Here is a 23,772-nt window from a genome sequence, read left to right on the forward strand (position 1 = left end):
CAGTAGGGCAAAATTGAAACGTCAGGTTTTAATTTGATATGACAAATACATTTATTCTATATTTAACTTGTGAACGATCAATCTGCTGCTGCAAGTAGGCCTATAGATGATGGCTGCCTGTGTAACCCCTCACACCCGGGTCCTACTCGCCCCGCTCCGAGCGGGCCTCGAACCCGGGTCTTCGGCATGAGAGTCAGGCGCGCTAACAAGGAGGCTAAAGACTGCAGCCTCTAGCGACTGTCGCTAGAGCGCCTATTGAGATCGGGGAGTGAGGTTTACTCGCACAGCAACTACTAGCTGGCCTCCGTTACACTCACCCCCCTAAACCTCACTCTCATCCGGGTCACGGCACCAATGTAACCCCTCACACCCAGATCCTACTCGCCCCGCTCCGAGCGGGCCTCGAACCCGGGTCTTCGGCATGAGAGTCAGGCGCGCTAACAAGGAGGCTAAAGACTGCAGCCTCTAGGGTCTGTCACTAGAGCGCCTATTGAGATCGGGGAGTGAGGTTTACTCGCACAGCAACTACTAGCTGGCCTCCGTTACACTCACCCCCCTAAACCTCACTCTCATCCGGGTCACGGCACCAATGTAACCCCTCACACCCAGGTCCTACTCGCCCCGCTCCGAGCGGGCCTCGAACCCGGGTCTTCGGCATGAGAGTCAGGCGCGCTAACAAGGAGGCTAAAGACTGCAGCCTCTAGCGTCTGTCACTAGAGCGCCTATTGAGATCGGGGAGTGAGGTTTACTCGCACAGCAACTACTAGCTGGCCTCCGTTACACTCACCCCCCTAAACCTCACTCTCATCCGCGTCACGGCACCAATGTAACCCCTCACTGGCCTCCGTTACACAATAAATCGCCTTTACTCACTTCATTCTAGTCTATTCTTAAAACACAGCGTCATCGTCGACCCCACAAACTTTCGGTAAGTTTGAATATTAACTTGATGGATGTATAATTTTGCTTTTTGTGTTTGATATTCGCCTAAAGGACTGGCGATAATATATCCCAACCCGGTATCACGACAACACGTGAAATAATCACGTTGGTCCACTTTGGAAAACGTGTAGATGTCACGGTTTAACCCCTTCAAACGTGAAACTTACACGTTTGCGTTAACACATTCCAATGAGATACCCGGATGTTAACCTATTTTAAATGTATAGAGAGCCTAAGTCCCGCCCCTCCGCTTCCGGCTCATGGGACCTTATTTCGGAAAAAATATGAATGGTAACGTTACCCAGTCAGCAAACTGACATTGAATCAACGTGGAAACGACGTCTCTCATGACATTGAAACAACGTTGATTTTGCTCATCGAATTAACGTTGAACCAACGTCAGACGCGGCATTCTTCAAAGCTAAATGAAAATCGAAAATTGGTTTGCTTTCATAACGTTGAAACAACGCGTTGATTTCAAGTTGATTTTCCGTTAGTTTTGAAAGAATGACGCGTCTGACGTTGGTTCAACGTTAATTCGATGAGCAAAACAATGTCAGATCAACGTTGTTTCGATGTCATATTTCCACGTTGATTCAATGTCAGTTTGCTATCTGGGTAGTCAATGGCGAGAGACTTTTTGAGTGTTTTTGCACTCAGGTCTAAGTCTCATGGCCCTTTATCAGAATCCAGAGTTTTGAGAAGATCAGAGAAACTCAAAATTTCGACCCGAAAAAAAAAAACGACAGTGGTACCCCTTTTGTTTTGTTTTTTTCGGGTCGAAATTTTGAGTTTCGATATCTCAGCTCTGGAAGGGTCTAGAGCCTCCATTTTTGCACTCAGGTCTAAGTCTCATGGCCCTCTATCAGAATCCAGAGGTTTGAGAAGATCAGAGAAACTCAAAATTTCAACCCGAAAAAAAAAAACGACAGTGGTACCCCTTTCGTTTTTTTTTCGGGTCGAAATTTTGAGTTTCGATATTTCAGCTCTGGAAGGGTCTAGAGCCTCCATTTTTGCACTCAGGTCTAAGTCTCATGGCCCTCTATCAGAATCCAGAGTTTTGAGAAGATCAGAGAAACTCAAAATTTCAACCCGAAAAAAAAAAAACGACAGTGGTACCCCTTTCGTTTTTTTTTTTTGGTTCGAAATTTTAAGTTTCGATATCTCAGCTCTGGAAGGGTCTAGAGCCTTCATTTTTGCACTCAGGTCTAAGTCTCATGAACCTCTATCAGAATCCAGAGTTTTGAGAAGATCAGAGAAACTCAAAATTTCGACCCGAAAAAAAAACCGACAGTGGTACCCCTTTCGTTTTTTTTTCGGGTCGAAATTTTGAGTTTCGATATCTCAGCTCTGGAGGGGTCTAGAGCCTTAATTTTTGCATTCAGGTCTAAGTCTCATGGCCCTCTATCAGAATCCAGAGTTTTGAGAAGATCAGAGAAACGCAAAATTTCAACCCGAAAAAAAACAACAACAGTGGTACCCCTTTCGTTTTTTTTTTCGGGTCGAAATTTTGAGTTTCGATATCTCAGCTCTGGAAGGGTCTAGAGCCTCCATTTTTGCACTCAGGTCTAAGTCTCATGGCCCTCTATCAGAATCCAGAGTTTTGAGAAGATCAGAGAAACTCAAAATTTCAACCCGAAAAAAAAAAAACGACAGTGGTATCCCTTTACGGTTTTTTTTGGGGTCGAAATTTTGAGTTTCGATATCTCAGCTCTGGAAGGGTCTAGAGCCTCAACTTTTGCACTCAGCTCTAAGTCTCATAGCCCTCTATCAGAATCCAGAGTTTTGAGAAGATCAGAGAAACTCAAAATTTCAACCCGAAAAAAAAAAAACGACAGTGGTACCCCTTTCGTTTTTTTTTTGGGTCGAAATTTTGAGTTTCGATATCTAAGCTCTGGAAGGGTCTAGAGCCTCAATTTTTGCACTCAGGTCTAAGTCTCATGGCCCTCTATCAGAATCCAGAGTTTTGAGAAGATCAGAGAAACTCAAAATTTCAACCCGAAAAAAAAAACCGACAGTGGTACCCCTTTAGTTTTTTTTTTGGGTCGAAATTTTGAGTTTCGATATCTCAGCACTGGAAGGGTCTAGAGCCTCCATTTTTGCACTCAGTTTTGAGAAGATCAGAGAAACTCAAAATTTCAACCCGAAAAAAAAAATGACAGTGGTATCCCTTTCGGTTTTTTTTTGGGGTTGAAATTTTGAGTTTCGATATCTCAGCTCTGGAAGGGTCTAGAGCCTCAATTTTTGCACTCAGGTCTAAGTCTCATGGCCCTCTATAAGAATCCAGAGTTTTGAGAAGATCAGAGAAACTCAAAATTTCGACCAGAAAAAAAAAAAACGACAGTGGTACCCCTTTCGGTTTTTTTTTTGGTTTGAAATTTTGAGTTTCGATATCTCAGCTCTGGAAGGGTCTAGAGCCTGCATTTTTGCACTCAGGTCTAAGTCTCATGGCCCTCTATCAGAATCCAGAGTTTTGAGAAGATCAGAGAAACTCAAAATTTCAACCCGAAAAAAAAAAACGACAGTGGTACCCCTTTCGTTTTTTTTTTTGGTTCGAAATTTTGAGTTTCTATATCTCAGCTCTGGAAGGGTCTAGAGCCTTCATTTTTGCACTCAGGTCTAAGTCTCATGGCCCTCTATCAGAATCCAGAGTTTTGAGAAGATCAGAGAAACTCAAAATTTCGACCCGAAAAAAACCCCGACAGTGGTACCCCTTTCGTTTTTTTTTCGGGTCGAAATTTTGAGTTTCGATATCTCAGCTCTGGAAGGGTCTAGAACCTCCATTTTTGCAGTCAGGTCTAAGTCTCATGGCCCTCTATCAGAATCCAGAGTTTTGAGAAGATTAGAGAAACTCAAAATTTCAACCCGAAAAAAAAAACGACAGTGGTACCCCTTTCATTTTTTTTTTTCGGGTCGAATTTTTGAGTTTCGATATCTCAGCTCTGGAAGGGTCTAGAGCTTCCATTTTTGCACTCAGGTCTAAGTCTCATGGCCCTCTGTCAGAATCCAGAGTTTTGAGAAGATCAGAGAAACTCAAAATTTCAACCCGAAAAAAAAAAACGACAGTGGTACCCCTTTCGGGGTTATTTTGGGTCGAAATTTTGAGTTTCGATATCTCAGCTCTGGAAGGGTCTAGAGCCTTCATTTTTGCACTCAGGTCTAAGTCTCATGGCCCTCTATCAGAATCCAGAGTTTTGAGAAGATCAGAGAAACTCAAAATTTTGACCCGAAAAAAAACGACAGTGGTACCCCTTTCGTTTTTTTTCTGGGTTCAAATTTTGAGTTTCGATATCTCAGCTCTTGAAGGGTCTAGAAGCTCCATTTTTGCACTCAGGTCTAAGTCTCATGGCCCTCTATCAGAATCCAGAGTTTTGAGAAGATCAGAGAAACTCAAAATTTCGACCAGAAAAAAAAAACGACAGTGGTACCCCTTTCGTTTTTTTTCCGGGTTCAAATTTTGAGTTTCGATATCTCAGCTTTTGAAGGGTCTAGAGGCTCCATTTTTGCACTCAGGTCTAAGTCTCATGGCCCTCTATCAGAATCCAGAGTTTTGAGAAGATCAGAGAAACTCAAAATTTCGACCAGAAAAAAAAACGACAGTGGTACCCCTTTCGTTTTTTTTCCGGGTTCAAATTTTGAGTTTCGATATGTCAGCTCTGGAAGGGTCTAGAGGCTCCATTTTTGCACTCAGGTCTAAGTCTCATGGCCTTCTATCAGAATCCCGAGTTTTGAGAAGATCAGAGAAACTCAAAATTTCAACCCGAAAAAAAACGACAGTGGTACCCCTTTCGTTTTTTTTCCGGGTCGAAATTTTGAGTTTCGATATCTCAGCTCTGGAAGGGTCTAGAGCCTCCATTTTTGCACTCAGGTCTAAGTCTCATGGCCCTCTATCAGAATCCAGAGGTTTGAGAAGATCAGAGAAACTCAAAATTTCAACCCGAAAAAAAAAAACGACAGTGGTACCCCTTTCGTTTTTTTTTTCGGGTCGAAATTTTGAGTTTCGATATTTCAGCTCTGGAAGGGTCTAGAGCAGCCTTTCTCAAAGTGGGTGCCGCGGCACACTGGGGTGCCCCCTAGCTGTGTCAGGGGTGCCGCCAAAAAATTACGTAGGCTAAAAAAAAAAAACCAGAAAAAAAAACCAGCTGACATTTCATATATAAATATATTTGAATTTACATTCTTCTTTTTAAACATATGAACATATTAATAAAATTGTAAATTCATTTTAGATAAACATATAAAATTAATCATAAAAAAATCCGTCTCACAAGACCGAAGCAAGACACACACAACTTGACGCAAGTGACGCAATCCATAGCAACGCGTTATAGCAACACCTCAGACTGACAGAAACGTAAAAATAAACGTGAATTTAGGCCACTTTAGTTACAGCATTATGGATCGTTTTTTGAAAAGAAAATCCCCACAAGAGCCGGGGATTTTTATTTTATTTTATCTGCATCCTGCACTTCATTTGAGTTCTCCTGGTCTGGATTTGTTATTGGGTTCTTGTATTGGGCGGTCCACCTCTTACGGTTTTATGGCATTTGTTTCTCTGATTAATTATTTTGTGAATTACTTTGCAAACCTGTGTTTTTAAAGGTGCTATAAAGTTTTTATTATTATTGTTATTTACAGTTCATATTATGCTCTGTTCATTACTGTTCTGTCTAACTAAACAAGACATTTGCATTTAAATTTGGGTTATGCAGTGTTTTTAAATTATATTTTACACTGGGGTGCCTTGAGATTTTATGCACTTTTGAAAGGTGCCCTGACTGAAAAAAGTTTGAGAAAGGCTGGTCTAGAGCCTCCATTTTTGCACTCAGGTCTAAGTCTCATGGCCCTCTATCAGAATCCAGAGTTTTGAGAAGATCAGAGAAACTCAAAATTTCAACCCGAAAAAAAAAAACGACAGTGGTACCCCTTTCGTTTTTTTTTTTTGGTTCGAAATTTTAAGTTTCGATATCTCAGCTCTGGAAGGGTCTAGAGCCTTCATTTTTGCACTCAGGTCTAAGTCTCATGAACCTCTATCAGAATCCAGAGTTTTGAGAAGATCAGAGAAACTCAAAATTTCGACCCGAAAAAAAAACCGACAGTGGTACCCCTTTCGTTTTTTTTTCGGGTCGAAATTTTGAGTTTCGATATCTCAGCTCTGGAGGGGTCTAGAGCCTTAATTTTTGCATTCAGGTCTAAGTCTCATGGCCCTCTATCAGAATCCAGAGTTTTGAGAAGATCAGAGAAACTCAAAATTTCAACCCGAAAAAAAACAACAACAGTGGTACCCCTTTCGTTTTTTTTTTCGGGTCGAAATTTTGAGTTTCGATATCTCAGCTCTGGAAGGGTCTAGAGCCTCCATTTTTGCACTCAGGTCTAAGTCTCATGGCCCTCTATCAGAATCCAGAGTTTTGAGAAGATCAGAGAAACTCAAAATTTCAACCCGAAAAAAAAAAAACGACAGTGGTATCCCTTTACGGTTTTTTTTGGGGTCGAAATTTTGAGTTTCGATATCTCAGCTCTGGAAGGGTCTAGAGCCTCAACTTTTGCACTCAGCTCTAAGTCTCATAGCCCTCTATCAGAATCCAGAGTTTTGAGAAGATCAGAGAAACTCAAAATTTCAACCCGAAAAAAAAAAAACGACAGTGGTACCCCTTTCGTTTTTTTTTTGGGTCGAAATTTTGAGTTTCGATATCTAAGCTCTGGAAGGGTCTAGAGCCTCAATTTTTGCACTCAGGTCTAAGTCTCATGGCCCTCTATCAGAATCCAGAGTTTTGAGAAGATCAGAGAAACTCAAAATTTCAACCCGAAAAAAAAAACCGACAGTGGTACCCCTTTAGTTTTTTTTTTGGGTCGAAATTTTGAGTTTCGATATCTCAGCAGTGGAAGGGTCTAGAGCCTCCATTTTTGCACTCAGTTTTGAGAAGATCAGAGAAACTCAAAATTTCAACCCGAAAAAAAAAATGACAGTGGTATCCCTTTCGGTTTTTTTTTGGGGTTGAAATTTTGAGTTTCGATATCTCAGCTCTGGAAGGGTCTAGAGCCTCAATTTTTGCACTCAGGTCTAAGTCTCATGGCCCTCTATAAGAATCCAGAGTTTTGAGAAGATCAGAGAAACTCAAAATTTCGACCAGAAAAAAAAAAAACGACAGTGGTACCCCTTTCGGTTTTTTTTTTGGTTTGAAATTTTGAGTTTCGATATCTCAGCTCTGGAAGGGTCTAGAGCCTGCATTTTTGCACTCAGGTCTAAGTCTCATGGCCCTCTATCAGAATCCAGAGTTTTGAGAAGATCAGAGAAACTCAAAATTTCAACCCGAAAAAAAAAAACGACAGTGGTACCCCTTTCGTTTTTTTTTTGGTTCGAAATTTTGAGTTTCTATATCTCAGCTCTGGAAGGGTCTAGAGCCTTCATTTTTGCACTCAGGTCTAAGTCTCATGGCCCTCTATCAGAATCCAGAGTTTTGAGAAGATCAGAGAAACTCAAAATTTCGACCCGAAAAAAACCCCGACAGTGGTACCCCTTTCGTTTTTTTTTCGGGTCGAAATTTTGAGTTTCGATATCTCAGCTCTGGAAGGGTCTAGAACCTCCATTTTTGCAGTCAGGTCTAAGTCTCATGGCCCTCTATCAGAATCCAGAGTTTTGAGAAGATTAGAGAAACTCAAAATTTCAACCCGAAAAAAAAAACGACAGTGGTACCCCTTTCATTTTTTTTTTTCGGGTCGAATTTTTGAGTTTCGATATCTCAGCTCTGGAAGGGTCTAGAGCTTCCATTTTTGCACTCAGGTCTAAGTCTCATGGCCCTCTGTCAGAATCCAGAGTTTTGAGAAGATCAGAGAAACTCAAAATTTCAACCCGAAAAAAAAAAACGACAGTGGTACCCCTTTCGGGGTTATTTTGGGTCGAAATTTTGAGTTTCGATATCTCAGCTCTGGAAGGGTCTAGAGCCTTCATTTTTGCACTCAGGTCTAAGTCTCATGGCCCTCTATCAGAATCCAGAGTTTTGAGAAGATCAGAGAAACTCAAAATTTTGACCCGAAAAAAAAACGACAGTGGTACCCCTTTCGTTTTTTTTCTGGGTTCAAATTTTGAGTTTCGATATCTCAGCTCTTGAAGGGTCTAGAAGCTCCATTTTTGCACTCAGGTCTAAGTCTCATGGCCCTCTATCAGAATCCAGAGTTTTGAGAAGATCAGAGAAACTCAAAATTTCGACCAGAAAAAAAAAACGACAGTGGTACCCCTTTCGTTTTTTTTCCGGGTTCAAATTTTGAGTTTCGATATCTCAGCTTTTGAAGGGTCTAGAGGCTCCATTTTTGCACTCAGGTCTAAGTCTCATGGCCCTCTATCAGAATCCAGAGTTTTGAGAAGATCAGAGAAACTCAAAATTTCGACCAGAAAAAAAAACGACAGTGGTACCCCTTTCGTTTTTTTTCCGGGTTCAAATTTTGAGTTTCGATATCTCAGCTCTGGAAGGGTCTAGAGGCTCCATTTTTGCACTCAGGTCTAAGTCTCATGGCCTTCTATCAGAATCCCGAGTTTTGAGAAGATCAGAGAAACTCAAAATTTCAACCCGAAAAAAAACGACAGTGGTACCCCTTTCGGTTTTTTTCCGGGTCGAAATTTTGAGTTTCGATATCTCAGCTCTGGAAGGGTCTAGAGGCTCCTTTTTTGCACTCAGGTCTATATCTCATGGCCCTCTATCAGAATCCAGAGTTTTGAGAAGATCAGAGAAACTCAAAATTTCGACCCGAAAAAAAAAACGACAGTGGTACCCCTTTCGTTTTTTTTTTTCGGGTCGAAATTTTGAGTTTCGATATCTCAGCTCTGGAAGGGTCTAGAGCCTTTATTTTTGCACTCAGGTCTAAGTCTCATGGCCCTCTATCAGAATCCAGAGTTTTAAGAAGATCAGAGAAACTCAAAATTTCGACCCGAAAAAAAAAAACGACAGTGGTACCCCTTTCGTTTTTTTTCTGGGTTCAAATTTTGAGTTTCAATATCTGAGCTCTGGAAGGGTCTAGAGCCTCCATTTTTGCACTCAGGTCTAAGTCTCATGGCCCTCTATCAGAATCCAGAATTTCAAGAAGATCAGAGAAACTCAAAATTTTAACCCTGAAAAAAAAAAACGACAGTGGTACCCCTTTCGTTTTTTTTTTCGGGTCGAAATTTTGAATTTCGATATCTCAGCTCTGGAAGGGTCTAGAGCCTTTATTTTTGCACTCAGGTGTAAGTCTCATGGCCCTCTATCAGAATCCAGAGTTTCAAGAAGATCGGAGAAACTCAAAATTTCGACCCGAAAAAAAAAAACGACAGTGGTACCCCTTTCGGTTTTTTTTCGGGTCGTTAATTTTGAGTTTCGATATCTCAGCTGTGGAACAGTCTAGAGCCTTTATTTTTGCACTCAGGTCTAAGTCTCATGGCCCTCTATCAGAATCCAGAGTTTCAAGAAGATCAGAGAAACTCAAAATTTCAACCCGGAAAAAAAAAAAACGACAGTGGTACCCCTTTCGTTTTTTTTTCGGGTCGAAATTTTGAGTTTCGATATCTCAGCTCTGGAAGGGTCTAGAGCCTTTATTTTTGCACTCAGGTCTAAGTCTCATGGCCCTCTATCAGAATCCAGAATTTTGAGAAGATCAGAGAAACTCAAAATTTCAACCCGAAAAAAAAAACGACAGTGGTACCCCTTTCGTTTTTTTTTTCGGGTCGAAATTTTGAGTTTCGATATTTCAACTCTGGAAGGGTCTAGAGCCTCCATTTTTGGACTCAGGTCTAAGTCTCATGGCCCTCTATCAGAATCCAGAATTTCAAGAAGATCAGAGAAACTCAAAATTTAAACCCGAAAAAAAAAACGACAGTGGTACCCCTTTCGTTTTTTTTTCGGGTCGAAATTTTGAATTTCGATATCTCAGCTCTGGAAGGGTCTAGAGCCTTTATTTTTGCACTCAGGTCTAAGTCTCATGGCCCTCTATCAGAATCCAGAGTTTTGAGAAGATCAGAGAAACTCAAAATTTCGACCCGAAAAAAAAACGACAGTGGTACCCCTTTCGTTTTTTTTTTGGTTCGAAATTTTGAGTTTCGATATCTCAGCTCTGGAAGGGTCTCGAGCCTTCATTTTTGCACTCAGGTCTAAGTCTCATGGCCCTCTATCAGAATCCAGAGTTTTGAGAAGATCAGAGAAACTCAAAATTTCGACCCGAGAAAAAAAAAACGACAGTGGTACCCCTTTCGTTTTTTTTTCGGGTCGAAATTTTGAGTTTCGATATCTCAGCTCTGGAAGGGTCTAGAGCCTTCATTTTGCACTCAGGTCTAAGTCTCATGGCCCTCTATCAGAATCCAGAGTTTTGAGAAGATCAGAGAAACTCAAAATTTCGACCAGAAAAAAAAAAACGACAGTGGTACCCCTTTCGTTTTTTTTCCGGGTTCAAATTTTGAGTTTCGATATCTCAGCTCTGGAAGGGTCTAGAGGCTCCTTTTTTGCACTCAGGTCTAAGTCTCATGGCCCTCTATCAGAATCCAGAGTTTTGAGAAGATCAGAGAAACTCAAAATTTCGACCCGAAAAAAAAACGACAGTGGTACCCCTTTCGTTTTTTTTTTTGGTTCGAAATTTTGAGTTTCGATATCTCAGCTCTGGAAGGGTCTAGAGCCTTCATTTTTGCACTCAGGTCTAAGTCTCATGGCCCTCTATCAGAATCCAGAGTTTTGAGAAGATCAGAGAAACTCAAACTTTTGACCCGAAAAAAAAAAACGACAGTGGTACCCCTTTCGTTTTTTTTTTCGGGTCGAATTTTGAGTTTCGATATCTCAGCTCTGGAAGGGTCTAGAGCCTTTATTTTTGCACTCAGGTCTAAGTCTCATGGCCCTCTATCAGAATCCAGAGTTTTGAGAAGATCAGAGAAACTCAAAATTTCGACCCGAAAAAAAAAACGACAGTGGTACCCCTTTCATTTTTTTTCTGGGTTCAAATTTTGAGTTTCAATATCTGAGCTCTGGAAGGGTCTAGAGCCTCCATTTTTGCACTCAGGTCTAAGTCTCATGGCCCTCTACCAGAATCCAGAGTTTTGAGAAGATCAGAGAAACTCAAAATTTCAACCCGAAAAAATACGACAGTGGTACCCCTTTCGTTTTTTTTTTGGTTCGAAATTTTGAAATTCAATGTCTCAGCTCTGGAAGGGTCTAGAGCCTTCATTTTTGCACTCAGGTCTAAGTCTCATGGCCCTCTATCAGAATCCAGAGTTTTGAGAAGATCAGAGAAACTCAAAATTTCGACCCGAAAAAAAAAAAACGACAGTGGTACCCCTTTCGTTTTTTTTCGGGTCGAAATTTTGAGTTTCGATATTTCAACTCTGGAAGGGTCTAGAGCCTCCATTTTTGCACTCAGGTCTAAGTCTCATGGCCCTCTATCAGAATCCAGAATTTCAAGAAGATCAGAGAAACTCAAAATTTTAACCCGAAAAAAAAAAACGACAGTGGTGCCCCTTTCGTTTTTTTTTCGGGACGAAATTTTGAATTTCGATATCTCAGCTCTGGAAGGGTCTAGAGCCTTTATTTTTGCACTCAGGTGTAAGTCTCATGGCCCTCTATCAGAATCCAGAGTTTCAAGAAGATCGGAGAAACTCAAAATTTCGACCCGAAAAAAAAAACGACAGTGGTACCCCTTTCGTTTTTTTTTCGGGTCGTTAATTTTGAGTTTCGATATCTCAGCAGTGGAACAGTCTAGAGCCTTTATTTTTGCACTCAGGTCTAAGTCTCATGGCCCTCTATCAGAATCCAGAGTTTCAAGAAGATCAGAGAAACTTAAAATTTCAACCTGGAAAAAAAAAAACGACAGTGGTACCCCTTTCGTTTTTTTTTCGGGTCGAAATTTTGAGTTTCGATATCTCAGCTCTGGAAGGGTCTAGAGCCTTTATTTTTGCACTCAGGTCTAAGTCTCATGGCCCTCTATCAGAATCCAGAATTTTGAGAAGATCAGAGAAACTCAAAATTTCAACCCGAAAAAAAAAACGACAGTGGTACCCCTTTCGTTTTTTTTTTCGGGTCGAAATTTTGAGTTTCGATATTTCAACTCTGGAAGGGTCTAGAGCCTCCATTTTTGGACTCAGGTCTAAGTCTCATGGCCCTCTATCAGAATCCAGAATTTCAAGAAGATCAGAGAAACTCAAAATTTAAACCCGAAAAAAAAAACGACAGTGGTACCCCTTTCGTTTTTTTTTTTGGTTCGAAATTTTGAGTTTCGATATCTCAGCTCTGGCAGGGTCTACAGCCTTTATTTTTGCACTCAGGTCTAAGTCTCATGGCCCTCTATCAGAATCCAGAGTTTTGAGAAGATCAGAGAAACTCAAAATTTCAACCCGAAAAAAAAAAACGACAGTGGTACCCCTTTCATTTTTTTTCCGGGTCGAAATTTTGAGTTTCGATATCTCTGCTCTGGAAGGGTCTAGAGGCTCCTTTTTTGCACTCAGGTCTAAGTCTCATGGCCCTCTATCAGAATCCAGAGTTTTGAGAAGATCAGAGAAACTCAAAATTTCGACCCGAAAAAAAAAACGACAGTGGTACCCCTTTCATTTTTTTTTTGATTCGAAATTTTGAGTTTCGATATCTCAGCTCTGGAAGGGTCTACAGCCTTCATTTTTGCACTCAGGTCTAAGTCTCATGGCCCTCTATCAGAATCCAGAGTTTTGAGAAGATCAGAGAAACTCAAAATTTTGACCCGAAAAAAAAAAAACGACAGTGGTACCCCTTTCGTTTTTTTTTCGGGTCGAAATTTTGAGTTTCGATATCTCAGCTCTGGAAGGGTCTAGAGCCTTTATTTTTGCACTCAGGTCTAAGTCTCATGGCCCTCTATCAGAATCCAGAGTTTTGAGAAGATCAGAGAAACTCAAAATTTCGACCCGAAAAAAAAAACGACAGTGGTACCCCTTTCGTTTTTTTTCTGGGTTCAAATTTTGAGTTTCAATATCTGAGCTCTGGAAGGGTCTAGAGCCTCCATTTTTGCACTCAGGTCTAAGTCTCATGGCCCTCTATCAGAATCCAGAGTTTTGAGAAGATCAGAGAAACTCAAAATTTCAACCCGAAAAAAATACGACAGTGGTACCCCTTTCGTTTTTTTTTTTGGTTCGAAATTTTGAAATTCAATTTCTCAGCTCTGGAAGGGTCTAGAGCCTTCATTTTTGCACTCAGGTCTAAGTCTCATGGCCCTCTATCAGAATCCAGAGTTTTGAGAAGATCAGAGAAACTCAAAATTTCGACCCCAAAAAAAAAAACGACAGTGGTATCCCTTTCGTTTTTTTTCGGGTCGAAATTTTGAGTTTCGATATTTCAACTCTGGAAGGGTCTAGAGCCTCCATTTTTGCACTCAGGTCTAAGTCTCATGGCCCTCTGTCAGAATCCAGAATTTCAAGAAGATCAGAGAAACTCAAAATTTTAACCCGAAAAAAAAAAACGACAGTGGTACCCCTTTCGTTTTTTTTTCGGGTCGAAATTTTGAGTTTCGATATCTCAGCTCTGGAAGGGTCTAGAGCCTTTATTTTTGCACTCAGGTGTAAGTCTCATGGCCCTCTATCAGAATCCAGAGTTTCAAGAAGATCGGAGAAACTCAAAATTTCGACCCGAAAAAAAAAAACGACAGTGGTACCCCTTTCGTTTTTTTTTCGGGTCGAAATTTTGAGTTTCGATATCTCAGCTGTGGAAAAGTCTAGAGCCTTTATTTTTGCACTCAGGTCTAAGTCTCATGGCCCTCTATCAGAATCCAGAGTTTCAAGAAGATCAGAGAAACTCAAAATTTCAACCCGAAAAAAAAAAAAACGACAGTGGTACCCCTTTCATTTTTTTTCGGGTCGAAATTTTGAGTTTCGATATCTCAGCTCTAGAAGGGTCTAGAGCCTTTATTTTTGCACTCAGGTCTAAGTCTCATGGCCCTCTATCAGAATCCAGAATTTTGAGAAGATCAGAGAAACTCAAAATTTCAACCCAAAAAAAAAAACGACAGTGGTACCCCTTTCGGTTTTTTTTCGGGTCGAAATTTTGAGTTTCGAAATTTCAACTCTGGAAGGGTCTAGAGCCTCCATTTTTGCACTCAGGTCTAAGTCTCATGGCCCTCTATCAGAATCCAGAATTTCAAGAAGATCAGAGAAACTCAAAATTTAAACCCGAAAAAAAAAACGACAGTGGTACCCCTTTCGTTTTTTTTTCGGGTCGAAATTTTGAATTTCGATATCTCAGCTCTGGACGGGTCTAGAGCCTTAATTTTTTGCACACAGGTCTAAGTCTCATGGCCCTCTATCAGAATCCAGAGTTTTGAGAAGATCAGAGAAACTCAAAATTTCGACCCGAAAAAAAAAACGACAGTGGTATCCCTTTCGTTTTTTTTTTGGTTCGAAATTTTGAGTTTCGATATCTCAGCTCTGGAAGGGTCTAGAGCCTTCATTTTTGCACTCAGGTCTAAGTCGCATGGCCCTCTATCAGAATCCAGAGTTTTGAGAAGATCAGAGAAACTCAAAATTTCGACCCGAGAAAAAAAAAACGACAGTGGTACCCCTTTCGTTTTTTTTTCGGGTCGAAATTTTGAGTTTCGATATGTCAGCTCTGGAAGGGTCTAGAGGCTCCTTTTTTGCACTCAGGTCTAAGTCTCATGGCCCTCTATCAGAATCCAGAGTTTTGAGAAGATCAGAGAAACTCAAAATTTCGACCCGAAAAAAAACAACAACAGTGGTACCCCTTTTGTTTTTTTTCTGGGTTCAAATTTTGAGTTTCGATATCTCAGCTCTTGAAGGGTCTAGAAGCTCCATTTTTGCACTCAGGTCTAAGTCTCATGGCCCTCTATCAGAATCCAGAGTTTTGAGAAGATCAAAGAAACTCAAAATTTCGACCAGAAAAAAAAAACGACAGTGGTACCCCTTTCGTTTTTTTTCGGGTCGAAATTTTGAGTTTCGATATTTCAACTCTGGAAGGGTCTAGAGCCTCCATTTTTGCACTCAGGTCTAAGTCTCATGGCCCTCTATCAGAATCCAGAATTTCAAGAAGATCAGAGAAACTCAAAATTTTAACCCGAAAAAAAAAACCGACAGTGGTACCCCTTTCGTTTTTTTTTCGGGACGAAATTTTGAATTTCGATATCTCAGCTCTGGAAGGGTCTAGAGCCTTTATTTTTGCACTCAGGTGTAAGTCTCATGGCCCTCTATCAGAATCCAGAGTTTCAAGAAGATCGGAGAAACTCAAAATTTCGACCCGAAAAAAAAAACGACAGTGGTACCCCTTTCGTTTTTTTTTCGGGTCGTTAATTTTGAGTTTCGATATCTCAGCAGTGGAACAGTCTAGAGCCTTTATTTTTGCACTCAGGTCTAAGTCTCATGGCCCTCTATCAGAATCCAGAGTTTCAAGAAGATCAGAGAAACTTAAAATTTCAACCTGGAAAAAAAAAAAACGACAGTGGTACCCCTTTCGTTTTTTTTTCGGGTCGAAATTTTGAGTTTCGATATCTCAGCTCTGGAAGGGTCTAGAGCCTTTATTTTTGCACTCAGGTCTAAGTCTCATGGCCCTCTATCAGAATCCAGAATTTTGAGAAGATCAGAGAAACTCAAAATTTCAACCCGAAAAAAAAAACGACAGTGGTACCCCTTTCGTTTTTTTTTTCGGGTCGAAATTTTGAGTTTCGATATTTCAACTCTGGAAGGGTCTAGAGCCTCCATTTTTGGACTCAGGTCTAAGTCTCATGGCCCTCTATCAGAATCCAGAATTTCAAGAAGATCAGAGAAACTCAAAATTTAAACCCGAAAAAAAAAACGACAGTGGTACCCCTTTCGTTTTTTTTTTTTGGTTCGAAATTTTGAGTTTCGATATCTCAGCTCTGGCAGGGTCTACAGCCTTTATTTTTGCACTCAGGTCTAAGTCTCATGGCCCTCTATCAGAATCCAGAGTTTTGAGAAGATCAGAGAAACTCAAAATTTCAACCCGAAAAAAAAAACGACAGTGGTACCCCTTTCATTTTTTTTCCGGGTCGAAATTTTGAGTTTCGATATCTCTGCTCTGGAAGGGTCTAGAGGCTCCTTTTTTGCACTCAGGTCTAAGTCTCATGGCCCTCTATCAGAATCCAGAGTTTTGAGAAGATCAGAGAAACTCAAAATTTCGACCCAAAAAAAAAAAACGACAGTGGTACCCCTTTCATTTTTTTTTTGATTCGAAATTTTGAGTTTCGATATCTCAGCTCTGGAAGGGTCTACAGCCTTCATTTTTGCACTCAGGTCTAAGTCTCATGGCCCTCTATCAGAATCCAGAGTTTTGAGAAGATCAGAGAAACTCAAAATTTTGACCCGAAAAAAAAAAAACGACAGTGGTACCCCTTTCGTTTTTTTTTCGGGTCGAAATTTTGAGTTTCGATATCTCAGCTCTGGAAGGGTCTAGAGCCTTTATTTTTGCACTCAGGTCTAAGTCTCATGGCCCTCTATCAGAATCCAGAGTTTTGAGAAGATCAGAGAAACTCAAAATTTCGACCCGAAAAAAAAAACGACAGTGGTACCCCTTTCGTTTTTTTTCTGGGTTCAAATTTTGAGTTTCAATATCTGAGCTCTGGAAGGGTCTAGAGCCTCCATTTTTGCACTCAGGTCTAAGTCTCATGGCCCTCTATCAGAATCCAGAGTTTTGAGAAGATCAGAGAAACTCAAAATTTCAACCCGAAAAAAATACGACAGTGGTACCCCTTTCGTTTTTTTTTTGGTTCGAAATTTTGAAATTCAATTTCTCAGCTCTGGAAGGGTCTAGAGCCTTCATTTTTGCACTCAGGTCAAAGTCTCATGGCCCTCTATCAGAATCCAGAGTTTTGAGAAGATCAGAGAAACTCAAAATTTCGACCCCAAAAAAAAAAACGACAGTGGTATCCCTTTCGTTTTTTTTCGGGTCGAAATTTTGAGTTTCGATATTTCAACTCTGGAAGGGTCTAGAGCCTCCATTTTTGCACTCAGGTCTAAGTCTCATGGCCCTCTGTCAGAATCCAGAATTTCAAGAAGATCAGAGAAACTCAAAATTTTAACCCGAAAAAAAAAAACGACAGTGGTACCCCTTTCGTTTTTTTTTCGGGTCGAAATTTTGAGTTTCGATATCTCAGCTCTGGAAGGGTCTAGAGCCTTTATTTTTGCACTCAGGTGTAAGTCTCATGGCCCTCTATCAGAATCCAGAGTTTCAAGAAGATCGGAGAAACTCAAAATTTCGACCCGAAAAAAAAAAAACGACAGTGGTACCCCTTTCGTTTTTTTTTCGGGTCGAAATTTTGAGTTTCGATATCTCAGCTGTGGAAAAGTCTAGAGCCTTTATTTTTGCACTCAGGTCTAAGTCTCATGGCCCTCTATCAGAATCCAGAGTTTCAAGAAGATCAGAGAAACTCAAAATTTCAACCCGAAAAAAAAAAAAAAACGACAGTGGTACCCCTTTCATTTTTTTTCGGGTCGAAATTTTGAGTTTCGATATCTCAGCTCTGGAAGGGTCTAGAGCCTTTATTTTTGCACTCAGGTCTAAGTCTCATGGCCCTCTATCAGAATTCAGAATTTTGAGAAGATCAGAGAAACTCAAAATTTCAACCCGAAAAAAAAAACGACAGTGGTACCCCTTTTGGTTTTTTTCGGGTCGAAATTTTGAGTTTCGAAATTTCAACTCTGGAAGGGTCTAGAGCCTCCATTTTTGCACTCAGGTCTAAGTCTCATGGCCCTCTATCAGAATCCAGAATTTCAAGAAGATCAGAGAAACTCAAAATTTAAACCCGAAAAAAAAAACGACAGTGGTACCCCTTTCGTTTTTTTTTCGGGTCGAAATTTTGAATTTCGATATCTCAGCTCTGGACGGGTCTAGAGCCTTAATTTTTTGCACACAGGTCTAAGTCTCATGGCCCTCTATCAGAATCCAGAGTTTTGAGAAGATCAGAGAAACTCAAAATTTCGACCCGAAAAAAAAAACGACAGTGGTACCCCTTTCGTTTTTTTTTTGGTTCGAAATTTTGAGTTTCGATATCTCAGCTTTTGAAGGGTCTAGAGGCTCCATTTTTGCACTCAGGTCTAAGTCTCATGGCCCTCTATCAGAATCCAGAGTTTTGAGAAGATCAGAGAAACTCAAAATTTCGACCAGAAAAAAAAACGACAGTGGTACCCCTTTCGTTTTTTTTCCGGGTTCAAATTTTGAGTTTCGATATCTCAGCTCTGGAAGGGTCTAGAGGCTCCATTTTTGCACTCAGGTCTAAGTCTCATGGCCTTCTATCAGAATCCCGAGTTTTGAGAAGATCAGAGAAACTCAAAATTTCAACCCGAAAAAAAACGACAGTGGTACCCCTTTCGTTTTTTTTCCGGGTCGAAATTTTGAGTTTCGATATCTCAGCTCTGGAAGGGTCTAGAGGCTCCTTTTTTGCACTCAGGTCTATATCTCATGGCCCTCTATCAGAATCCAGAGTTTTGAGAAGATCAGAGAAACTCAAAATTTCGACCCGAAAAAAAAAACGACAGTGGTACCCCTTTCGTTTTTTTTTTTCGGGTCGAAATTTTGAGTTTCGATATTTCAACTCTGGAAGGGTCTAGAGCCTCCATTTTTGCACTCAGGTCTAAGTCTCATGGCCCTCTATCAGAATCCAGAATTTCAAGAAGATCAGAGAAACTCAAAATTTTAACCCTGAAAAAAAAAAACGACAGTGGTACCCCTTTCGTTTTTTTTTTCGGGTCGAAATTTTGAATTTCGATATCTCAGCTCTGGAAGGGTCTAGAGCCTTTATTTTTGCACTCAGGTGTAAGTCTCATGGCCCTCTATCAGAATCCAGAGTTTCAAGAAGATCGGAGAAACTCAAAATTTCGACCCGAAAAAAAAAAACGACAGTGGTACCCCTTTCGGTTTTTTTTCGGGTCGTTAATTTTGAGTTTCGATATCTCAGCTGTGGAACAGTCTAGAGCCTTTATTTTTGCACTCAGGTCTAAGTCTCATGGCCCTCTATCAGAATCCAGAGTTTCAAGAAGATCAGAGAAACTCAAAATTTCAACCCGGAAAAAAAAAAACGACAGTGGTACCCCTTTCGTTTTTTTTTCGGGTCGAAATTTTGAGTTTCGATATCTCAGCTCTGGAAGGGTCTAGAGCCTTTATTTTTGCACTCAGGTCTAAGTCTCATGGCCCTCTATCAGAATCCAGAATTTTGAGAAGATCAGAGAAACTCAAAATTTCAACCCGAAAAAAAAAACGACAGTGGTACCCCTTTCGTTTTTTTTTTCGGGTCGAAATTTTGAGTTTCGATATTTCAACTCTGGAAGGGTCTAGAGCCTCCATTTTTGGACTCAGGTCTAAGTCTCATGGCCCTCTATCAGAATCCAGAATTTCAAGAAAATCAGAGAAACTCAAAATTTAAACCCGAAAAAAAAAAACGACAGTGGTACCCCTTTCGTTTTTTTTTCGGGTCGAAATTTTGAATTTCGATATCTCAGCTCTGGAAGGGTCTAGAGCCTTTATTTTTGCACTCAGGTCTAAGTCTCATGGCCCTCTATCAGAATCCAGAGTTTTGAGAAGATCAGAGAAACTCAAAATTTCAACCCGAAAAAAAAAACGACAGTGGTACCCCTTTCGGTTTTTTTCGGGTCGAAATTTTGAGTTTCGAAATTTCAACTCTGGAAGGGTCTAGAGCCTCCATTTTTGCACTCAGGTCTAAGTCTCATGGCCCTCTATCAGAATCCAGAATTTCAAGAAGATCAGAGAAACTCAAAATTTAAACCCGAAAAAAAAAACGACAGTGGTACCCCTTTCGTTTTTTTTTCGGGTCGAAATTTTGAATTTCGATATCTCAGCTCTGGACGGGTCTAGAGCCTTAATTTTTTGCACACAGGTCTAAGTCTCATGGCCCTCTATCAGAATCCAGAGTTTTGAGAAGATCAGAGAAACTCAAAATTTCGACCCGAAAAAAAAAACGACAGTGGTACCCCTTTCGTTTTTTTTTTGGTTCGAAATTTTGAGTTTCGATATCTCAGCTTTTGAAGGGTCTAGAGGCTCCATTTTTGCACTCAGGTCTAAGTCTCATGGCCCTCTATCAGAATCCAGAGTTTTGAGAAGATCAGAGAAACTCAAAATTTCGACCAGAAAAAAAAACGACAGTGGTACCCCTTTCGTTTTTTTTCCGGGTTCAAATTTTGAGTTTCGATATCTCAGCTCTGGAAGGGTCTAGAGGCTCCATTTTTGCACTCAGGTCTAAGTCTCATGGCCTTCTATCAGAATCCCGAGTTTTGAGAAGATCAGAGAAACTCAAAATTTCAACCCGAAAAAAAACGACAGTGGTACCCCTTTCGTTTTTTTTCCGGGTCGAAATTTTGAGTTTCGATATCTCAGCTCTGGAAGGGTCTAGAGGCTCCTTTTTTGCACTCAGGTCTATATCTCATGGCCCTCTATCAGAATCCAGAGTTTTGAGAAGATCAGAGAAACTCAAAATTTCGACCCGAAAAAAAAAACGACAGTGGTACCCCTTTCGTTTTTTTTTTTCGGGTCGAAATTTTGAGTTTCGATATCTCAGCTCTGGAAGGGTCTAGAGCCTTTATTTTTGCACTCAGGTCTAAGTCTCATGGCCCTCTATCAGAATCCAGAGTTTTAAGAAGATCAGAGAAACTCAAAATTTCGACCCGAAAAAAAAAACGACAGTGGTACCCCTTTCGTTTTTTTTCTGGGTTCAAATTTTGAGTTTCAATATCTGAGCTCTGGAAGGGTCTAGAGCCTCCATTTTTGCACTCAGGTCTAAGTCTCATGGCCCTCTACCAGAATCCAGAGTTTTGAGAAGATCAGAGAAACTCAAAATTTCAACCCGAAAAAAATACGACAGTGGTACCCCTTTCGTTTTTTTTTTGGTTCGAAATTTTGAAATTCAATGTCTCAGCTCTGGAAGGGTCTAGAGCCTTCATTTTTGCACTCAGGTCTAAGTCTCATGGCCCTCTATCAGAATCCAGAGTTTTGAGAAGATCAGAGAAACTCAAAATTTCGACCCGAAAAAAAAAAAACGACAGTGGTACCCCTTTCGTTTTTTTTCGGGTCGAAATTTTGAGTTTCGATATTTCAACTCTGGAAGGGTCTAGAGCCTCCATTTTTGCACTCAGGTCTAAGTCTCATGGCCCTCTATCAGAATCCAGAATTTCAAGAAGATCAGAGAAACTCAAAATTTTAACCCTGAAAAAAAAAAACGACAGTGGTACCCCTTTCGTTTTTTTTTTCGGGTCGAAATTTTGAATTTCGATATCTCAGCTCTGGAAGGGTCTAGAGCCTTTATTTTTGCACTCAGGTGTAAGTCTCATGGCCCTCTATCAGAATCCAGAGTTTCAAGAAGATCGGAGAAACTCAAAATTTCGACCCGAAAAAAAAAACGACAGTGGTACCCCTTTCGGTTTTTTTTCGGGTCGTTAATTTTGAGTTTCGATATCTCAGCTGTGGAACAGTCTAGAGCCTTTATTTTTGCACTCAGGTCTAAGTCTCATGGCCCTCTATCAGAATCCAGAGTTTCAAGAAGATCAGAGAAACTCAAAATTTCAACCCGGAAAAAAAAAAAACGACAGTGGTACCCCTTTCGTTTTTTTTTCGGGTCGAAATTTTGAGTTTCGATATCTCAGCTCTGGAAGGGTCTAGAGCCTTTATTTTTGCACTCAGGTCTAAGTCTCATGGCCCTCTATCAGAATCCAGAATTTTGAGAAGATCAGAGAAACTCAAAATTTCAACCCGAAAAAAAAAACGACAGTGGTACCCCTTTCTTTTTTTTTTTCGGGTCGAAATTTTGAGTTTCGATATTTCAACTCTGGAAGGGTCTAGAGCCTCCATTTTTGGACTCAGGTCTAAGTCTCATGGCCCTCTATCAGAATCCAGAATTTCAAGAAGATCAGAGAAACTCAAAATTTAAACCCGAAAAAAAAAAACGACAGTGGTACCCCTTTCGTTTTTTTTTCGGGTCGAAATTTTGAATTTCGATATCTCAGCTCTGGAAGGGTCTAGAGCCTTTATTTTTGCACTCAGGTCTAAGTCTCATGGCCCTCTATCAGAATCCAGAGTTTTGAGAAGATCAGAGAAACTCAAAATTTCGACCCGAAAAAAAAACGACAGTGGTACCCCTTTCGTTTTTTTTTTGGTTCGAAATTTTGAGTTTCGATATCTCAGCTCTGGAAGGGTCTCGAGCCTTCATTTTTGCACTCAGGTCTAAGTCTCATGGCCCTCTATCAGAATCCAGAGTTTTGAGAAGATCAGAGAAACTCAAAATTTCGACCCGAGAAAAAAAAAACGACAGTGGTACCCCTTTCGTTTTTTTTTCGGGTCGAAATTTTGAGTTTCGATATCTCAGCTCTGGAAGGGTCTAGAGCCTTCATTTTGCACTCAGGTCTAAGTCTCATGGCCCTCTATCAGAATCCAGAGTTTTGAGAAGATCAGAGAAACTCAAAATTTCGACCAGAAAAAAAAAAACGACAGTGGTACCCCTTTCGTTTTTTTTCCGGGTTCAAATTTTGAGTTTCGATATCTCAGCTCTGGAAGGGTCTAGAGGCTCCTTTTTTGCACTCAGGTCTAAGTCTCATGGCCCTCTATCAGAATCCAGAGTTTTGAGAAGATCAGAGAAACTCAAAATTTCGACCCGAAAAAAAAACGACAGTGGTACCCCTTTCGTTTTTTTTTTTGGTTCGAAATTTTGAGTTTCGATATCTCAGCTCTGGAAGGGTCTAGAGCCTTCATTTTTGCACTCAGGTCTAAGTCTCATGGCCCTCTATCAGAATCCAGAGTTTTGAGAAGATCAGAGAAACTCAAACTTTTGACCCGAAAAAAAAAAACGACAGTGGTACCCCTTTCGTTTTTTTTTTCGGGTCGAATTTTGAGTTTCGATATCTCAGCTCTGGAAGGGTCTAGAGCCTTTATTTTTGCACTCAGGTCTAAGTCTCATGGCCCTCTATCAGAATCCAGAGTTTTGAGAAGATCAGAGAAACTCAAAATTTCGACCCGAAAAAAAAAACGACAGTGGTACCCCTTTCATTTTTTTTCTGGGTTCAAATTTCGAGTTTCAATATCTGAGCTCTGGAAGGGTCTAGAGCCTCCATTTTTGCACTCAGGTCTAAGTCTCATGGCCCTCTACCAGAATCCAGAGTTTTGAGAAGATCAGAGAAACTCAAAATTTCAACCCGAAAAAATACGACAGTGGTACCCCTTTCGTTTTTTTTTTGGTTCGAAATTTTGAAATTCAATGTCTCAGCTCTGGAAGGGTCTAGAGCCTTCATTTTTGCACTCAGGTCTAAGTCTCATGGCCCTCTATCAGAATCCAGAGTTTTGAGAAGATCAGAGAAACTAAAAATTTCGACCCGAAAAAAAAAAACGACAGTGGTACCCCTTTCGTTTTTTTTCGGGTCGAAATTTTGAGTTTCGATATTTCAACTCTGGAAGGGTCTAGAGCCTCCATTTTTGCACTCAGGTCTAAGTCTCATGGCCCTCTATCAGAATCCAGAATTTCAAGAAGATCAGAGAAACTCAAAATTTTAACCCGAAAAAAAAAAACGACAGTGGTGCCCCTTTCGTTTTTTTTTCGGGACGAAATTTTGAATTTCGATATCTCAGCTCTGGAAGGGTCTAGAGCCTTTATTTTTGCACTCAGGTGTAAGTCTCATGGCCCTCTATCAGAATCCAGAGTTTCAAGAAGATCGGAGAAACTCAAAATTTCGACCCGAAAAAAAAAACGACAGTGGTACCCCTTTCGTTTTTTTTTCGGGTCGTTAATTTTGAGTTTCGATATCTCAGCAGTGGAACAGTCTAGAGCCTTTATTTTTGCACTCAGGTCTAAGTCTCATGGCCCTCTATCAGAATCCAGAGTTTCAAGAAGATCAGAGAAACT

The 23,772-nt window shown here is 40.5% G+C and overlaps 1 long non-coding RNA gene across 1 annotated transcript in view; it reads left to right on the forward strand.

Moving 5' to 3' along the window:
* Nucleotides 1–869: 869 nt before the first annotated feature.
* The window catches only part of LOC148982010 (uncharacterized), a 131,613-nt gene continuing 108,710 nt past the window's right edge, over nt 870–23,772 (forward strand). The window contains exon 1 of the long non-coding RNA XR_016150670.1: nt 870–928. This is a non-coding gene — a long non-coding RNA (uncharacterized LOC148982010). The remainder of the gene's footprint in view (nt 929–23,772) is intronic.

This window comes from Pimephales promelas, chromosome 3 (genome assembly GCF_988280905.1).
Source record: "Pimephales promelas chromosome 3, fPimPro1.hap1.1, whole genome shotgun sequence".
NCBI lineage: Eukaryota > Metazoa > Chordata > Actinopteri > Cypriniformes > Leuciscidae > Pimephales > Pimephales promelas.